The sequence below is a fragment of the Heterocephalus glaber genome, unplaced genomic scaffold (assembly GCF_053883595.1).
Source record: "Heterocephalus glaber isolate CG9 unplaced genomic scaffold, H.glaber_assembly_v1.0 deba00001428, whole genome shotgun sequence".
Lineage (NCBI taxonomy): Eukaryota > Metazoa > Chordata > Mammalia > Rodentia > Bathyergidae > Heterocephalus > Heterocephalus glaber.
Window position 1 is genome coordinate 27,959,160 of NW_028258293.1, and position 5,593 is coordinate 27,964,752.

The window sequence follows — 5,593 nt, forward strand, 5'->3', positions numbered from 1 at the left end:
CTTTTATTCTGACCACAATTTATTTGGATTAAAAACATTGTTTTTAAGGAAATAATGAGTTCTACCAGGTTTCTACAAATAAAATAGATTTAAATAGAAAACGATAAATAAAATAAAGGTGTTCCAAACCTAACTATTCCTCTAAAAAGAGTTTTGGCTGGGTCAAGAGTAATTAAAAATTTTATTATAGCTGGACATGGTGGCATGCACCTATAATCCTAGCACTTGGGAGGCTGAGCCAGGATGGTCACTGTGAGTTTGAAACCAGCCTGGGCTACATAGTGAGTTCAAGGCCAGCCTGGAATACATAGCAAGACCTTGTCTCAAAAAAAAAAAAAAAAAATTAGGGCTGGGGATTTAGCTTAGTGGTTCTGCCACCTGACTTGCAAGCACAAGGTTCCGAGTTCAATCCCCAGTACAAAAAAAAAAAAAATTAAATTACCAACTAGTTATAAAATAATGATAAAGCAAGCTTTGCATATCTAAATAAATGTACATAATGCAGCCAATGTTGAATTCAGAGGAAAATGACAGCCTTAAATGCTTACATTATTTATAAAGAATGAGGGCTGGGGATTTAGCTCAGTGGTTCTGGCGCCTGCCTTGCAAGCGCAAGGTCCTGAGTTCGATTCCCAGTACCAAAAAAAAAAAAAAAAAGAATGACAATAAACAAAATAGGCATTCACTCTAATAAAGTTGTAGAAAAATGCAGAAAAACTACCTCAAGGAAATAATAAAGATAAAAGCAAAAATTAATTACTTGGTAAACCTGACTGAGAAATAGTTGCAGGCATATTTTAAACAAACAAAAGTTCCTTAGTATGACATCCAAAGCCCTTGATGAGTTGGCCCTTTTGAACCTCTTAACTATAAATGACAATTCCCCAAGCATTTGACCCCAAGGGCCCAGCCACCCTGGACCCCTCGCTGTCTGAACTCAAGAACCAGACTGAGCCAGAAAAACTTTTGGGGTAGGGCTCGTATCATTGCTTCTCTGCATGCTTGTGACTTGCTTTCCACTGCCACCCTCTAGTGTTATCCACCTGCCCTGTCCAAATGCCCCCAGCCTTCCATGCTGGCTTTGTGGATCCAAACAACCACAACAAAAGCCAGCATGGAATGAGCTGTGAAGAGAATGGGTAAATACAACCTTTGTGGCCCGGCGGGTGGATGAATGTGTCAATAGGCGAGGTTCAGGCCAGCTGTGGAGGGGGAAGGGAACTGGCTGATGGAGGTGGCATTTGGCTGGTTCGTGAAGGAGAAAAGATTTCAGCCCACATGGAGCAGGGGAAAGGGCACCCCAAGATGAGGGAAAAGCATGAGTGAACACAGGGCTGTGTGGAACAGGGCAGAACCATAGGGAGAATGGTGGGATGTTCCATGTGACTGCAGCATGGGGGGCTGCTGGAGAATGAGATGGATGAGTGCGGAAAAGTCAACAGGGCAGGCCACAGAGGACTTGAGTGCCACACTGAAGGCTTATGTTTCATCCCCTGTGAGCGGTGGGGGTAGCTAGTCGCAGGACTGTGAGGTTAAAGGGGTGGAGCCATCAGTTACCTGATCCCCTCCCTCACAGGTGGGATGAAGCAGGCTTCTGGGGGAGGACAGGGGAGAGGAGGGGCAGATTCTGGCTCTGGTGGTCTGAGCAGGGTGTGAGGGGCACCACCCTGAGTCCAGTTCCCCTTACTGACCCATTTCCTGCATGCCATTCCACCTCCCATCCCAACCAGGGAGGGGCTGGGAGGCAGCTCCCAGCAGCTCCTCAGTCACTATGGAGAGTCGTGCAGCTCCATCCATCTGTTTGGCCCACCTCCCATAGCGCCTCTGTGGTCAGGTCTTTGTCTCAGCACAGTGGCCCTCTTTGTCCTCAGCAGCCTCTCTCCACCTCCCTCCTACCCTCTATCCCTTGCCTGTATTACAAGAAGCACCAGCTTTGCTGAGAGACAGGCCAGGGCTCTGATCTCGGCTTCCCCCACTGAATCTCTGTGAAATCCTAAAGAAGACACTTTGCTTCTTTGAGTCCAATAGGGCACTATTATAAGGAATCAAACTCAGGAAGAGTTGGTCAGCTATCCAATGTGTAGACTCAGCAAAAGTGATGTCCACAGGGACCTCTACCCAGCCTTCATGCTGTTCCCCAGGGCCTCCTACTTATTCCTCCCACCTCATCCTCACCCTGCCTGATCAGGTGGCTACCATTCTCCCATTTGACACATGAGCAAAGCAAGGCTGGGAAACAGGACTGGCTTCCTGGGAGTATGGCCTATACAGTTATGGCCATGCTTTGAAGGTCTCTACTTGGTTTAATACTCTGCTGTTTCCAACTTGAAACTTAGTAATTTTCGAACAAGAGGCGCACATTTTCATTTTGCCCTGGGTCCTGCAAATTACAAAGCTGCTCCTGCTTTGGGGGAGGTAGAGCTTAGTCCAGGCTTCCTGCTATGGAGGGCTTCATCCCTTGGTAGCTGCATCCTGGCATGCCAGGCTGCGCTTGGCATCACAGTCCCAGGCACTGCCTGGGAAACTTGAGGAGCACAGTTCCTGCCATAGAGGGAGGGAAACAGTGCAGGCCCATGCAGCGATTCAGGCATCAAGGAAGACAAAACTGCTGGAATCAACCCAGCCCTGTGTAACCAGAGCCCTCAGTGTAGGTCCCAATGCTATGGGCCAGCCATCACTGGGGAACCCAGCAAGGCCTTCCTTCCCAGCAGGGTGCAGTTTCAGGGCCAGGGTACCCACCAGACTCACTGTGTGACTTTGGAGTTTCACTTCCTCTTTGTGAGCCTGTTTTCCTATATGTAACATGGGAATAGTAATGCCTACCTCACAGGTGAGGATTAAGTGAGATACATAACATGATTGATAGCACAAAGAAGATGATCACTAAAGAATTCTTACCACAAGATACAGAAGCTGTCCACATGACAAGGACAGTGCTGAGTACTAGACATAACTGTGCACAGCATGGACTCTGCCTGCCCTCAAAGAGATCCTCATTTTTCCCCCTTTAGGGAAGGGGAATAGACAGAGACATGGAGAGGGACAGCAATATGGCAAGGGTAGAGCACCTGGAAGGGGAAGCAATGAACCAGAAAGTGGAGGCCAAAGGCAGAGAAGCATAAAGGGGACACTCAGAGAGGGAGTAGCAAACTTTAGACAGGAGGTGGGCAAGGGCTCAGCATGTCTACTGAGAGCCAGAAGGCTAGGCAGGCGGTGGGAGGCCTGGAGTGGCAGGCTGGAGAGCTGGGTTTCACTTTGAAGTTCTTGGGATAGCAGTGAGGGGTAACAGAGACATTACCCCAGCCAGGCTGGAGCCTGAACTAGGGAGAGGCTCTACTCCCAGCACTGATTCTCAGAGCAGGTTTTCTCAGGGGAGATGAGAGAAGTCGAGAGAGGAAAAATGAGAAGGCCTGCATGAGCCAAATGCCTCCGCAGGGCTGAAAAGACAGGAAGCCTCCTAATGCATGGGGGAGCAAAGGCCGGGGCTTTGCCCTTCCCCCCTGACCTTCTGTGCTAATGGAACCCCCCCTATGCCCCCTTGGCTCCATTACCCACCTCAGAGGGACCATTACACTGCCTGGGCCTTCCTTCACTACTAGCCCGCCTTGGCCGCTGGCTTCACGGGAGGCTTCTTCAATGCTACTCTACCCCTTTGGCAGGTGCTTGTGTGTGACTCACTAGGTCTCAACTTCCTGGTTGGATCAATGGTTCGAAATTCTTTTAGTCATAGAATCTTCTGTGTGCTTTCAACAAATTTTTACCAGGAAATGTAAATAAGTAAAATCATAAAAGCAAAGGTGCTTAAGTTGAAGCCAAATGGGGACTCTCTGGGTTGTACAAAGGGGGGGACTCTGTTGAGGATGTGCTAGATTTGATGACCTCCAAAATCTCATCATGGAAATGCCTAGAGAAGTGTTGGGGAACCTGAACTTCCAGCCCCTCATTAGAGGAGATACTAGCTCCTCAAACCTGGGAAACTCAGGATGGATGATGGGCAAAAAACTGAAAAAAGGAACTTTAGACAGGCCAGCAGATAAGGAATATTATTACTCTATTTTGTGGAAGAGGATCCTGGGGCTCAGATAGAAATTACAGGAGAGATGAGACAAGACTTTGGGGTTCTAGGACAAGGCTCTTTCCTCTGCTTTCCAGGCCTAAATCATCTGATGTGGCAGCTCAGACGCCGTGTATCTCAGGGATGCAGTTTCTTTGGCTGTACAGTAAAGAAGTTCGACCATAGCAGGGGAGGCAGAGCCTTGGACCAGCCACTATCCAGTGTATTTGCTGCAAGATAAGACCAGCCCTGGATCCTCATCTTGGAATTCAAGGGATATTTTTCTCCTGGGAGAAACAACAGTGACCATAGAAGGTTTGATACCTTTGGAGGAGGGGGGTTGGTTGGGGCTCCAGGGCCCAAGGGGATTTTCCCACACTGGGACCCTAAAGCTTGGGCCCCAAAATTTAGGATCCTGGGGATACTTAGGTCCCTGGAAGCTGCATGTGCCAGCTGAACAGGTGGAGGAGGCTGGACAAGGGCCCTTTGTGTCTCCCAAGCAGAGGTCCCAAGGGACAGCAGGGGCAGCTCAGCCACACAGCACTGTGTGTCCACCCTGCTCTTACACACAGTCAGCTGATCTGAAGCTTGCAGGGACCTAGGCAAGCTCCTTGGGCCATAGAAGAGGCCTGCTCTGCATTTGTCCAGCCCCTGGACCATCCTAAGAACCAGTGGATAGACACTGGGAGGTGTATGAGTGTGACTGGCTTCATTTCAGAAAAAAAGATCATGAAAAGGACTGGAACTGTATCAAGGTCTCTCAGTTAATGCTGAAGCTGGGTCCAAACCTGCACTCTTGACTCCTAGACCAGAAATGGGGCAGGGGCAGTCATTCATTCATCCAATCTGCACCTTCAGGCATTGAGGACCTCCGGGGAACTCTGGGACACAGTAGGGAGAAGGCAGACCCCTCTCCGTGCTCCTGAGCTCAGAGTAGGAAAGGGACAGAAACAAGGTCTGTGACTTACAGAAGGCAAGCAGACTGGGATGGAAGGCAGAGAAAGAAAGAAAAGCTCAAGATGATGAGAAACCAGGAAATATGGGGAGTTGGAGGACCTGCTGGTGAGATGAAGGAAGGAAAGAGGAGCATAGAGGAGGCTCCCTTCACCCCGTCAGGAGCTGGAGGGAGGCAGGAGCCTGAATGCCAGCCTGTAATGGCGTTCGCAGCATAGTACCCTAACCTGGTCCCTCCAAGGCAAACCAGGCTGGGCCAGAAGCAGGGCGGAGGCTTCGACTTGGCGACAAAGTTCCTATGGTGGGCAGCGACAGGAGCCTGTGCCACGCCGGCACAGGGCAAGCCCTGTAAAACTTGGGCGTCTTGAAAACCCGCTCCGGGCTCCAGTGAGCGAGGCGCGAGTATTCTCCCCGCCCAGGCTATGGGACGGTCGCCTCGCGCCCCTCCCTGATCCCCTCCGGCGCCGCTGGGCGCCGTCCACAAGTGGGTGGCAGGGTGACTGCTATCTATCGCGGCGGGTAGGGGGCGGTGCCAGGGTCTGTCCAGAGTCCGCCCGCCCCTCCTGGCCTGGGCGAGGGGTGGGG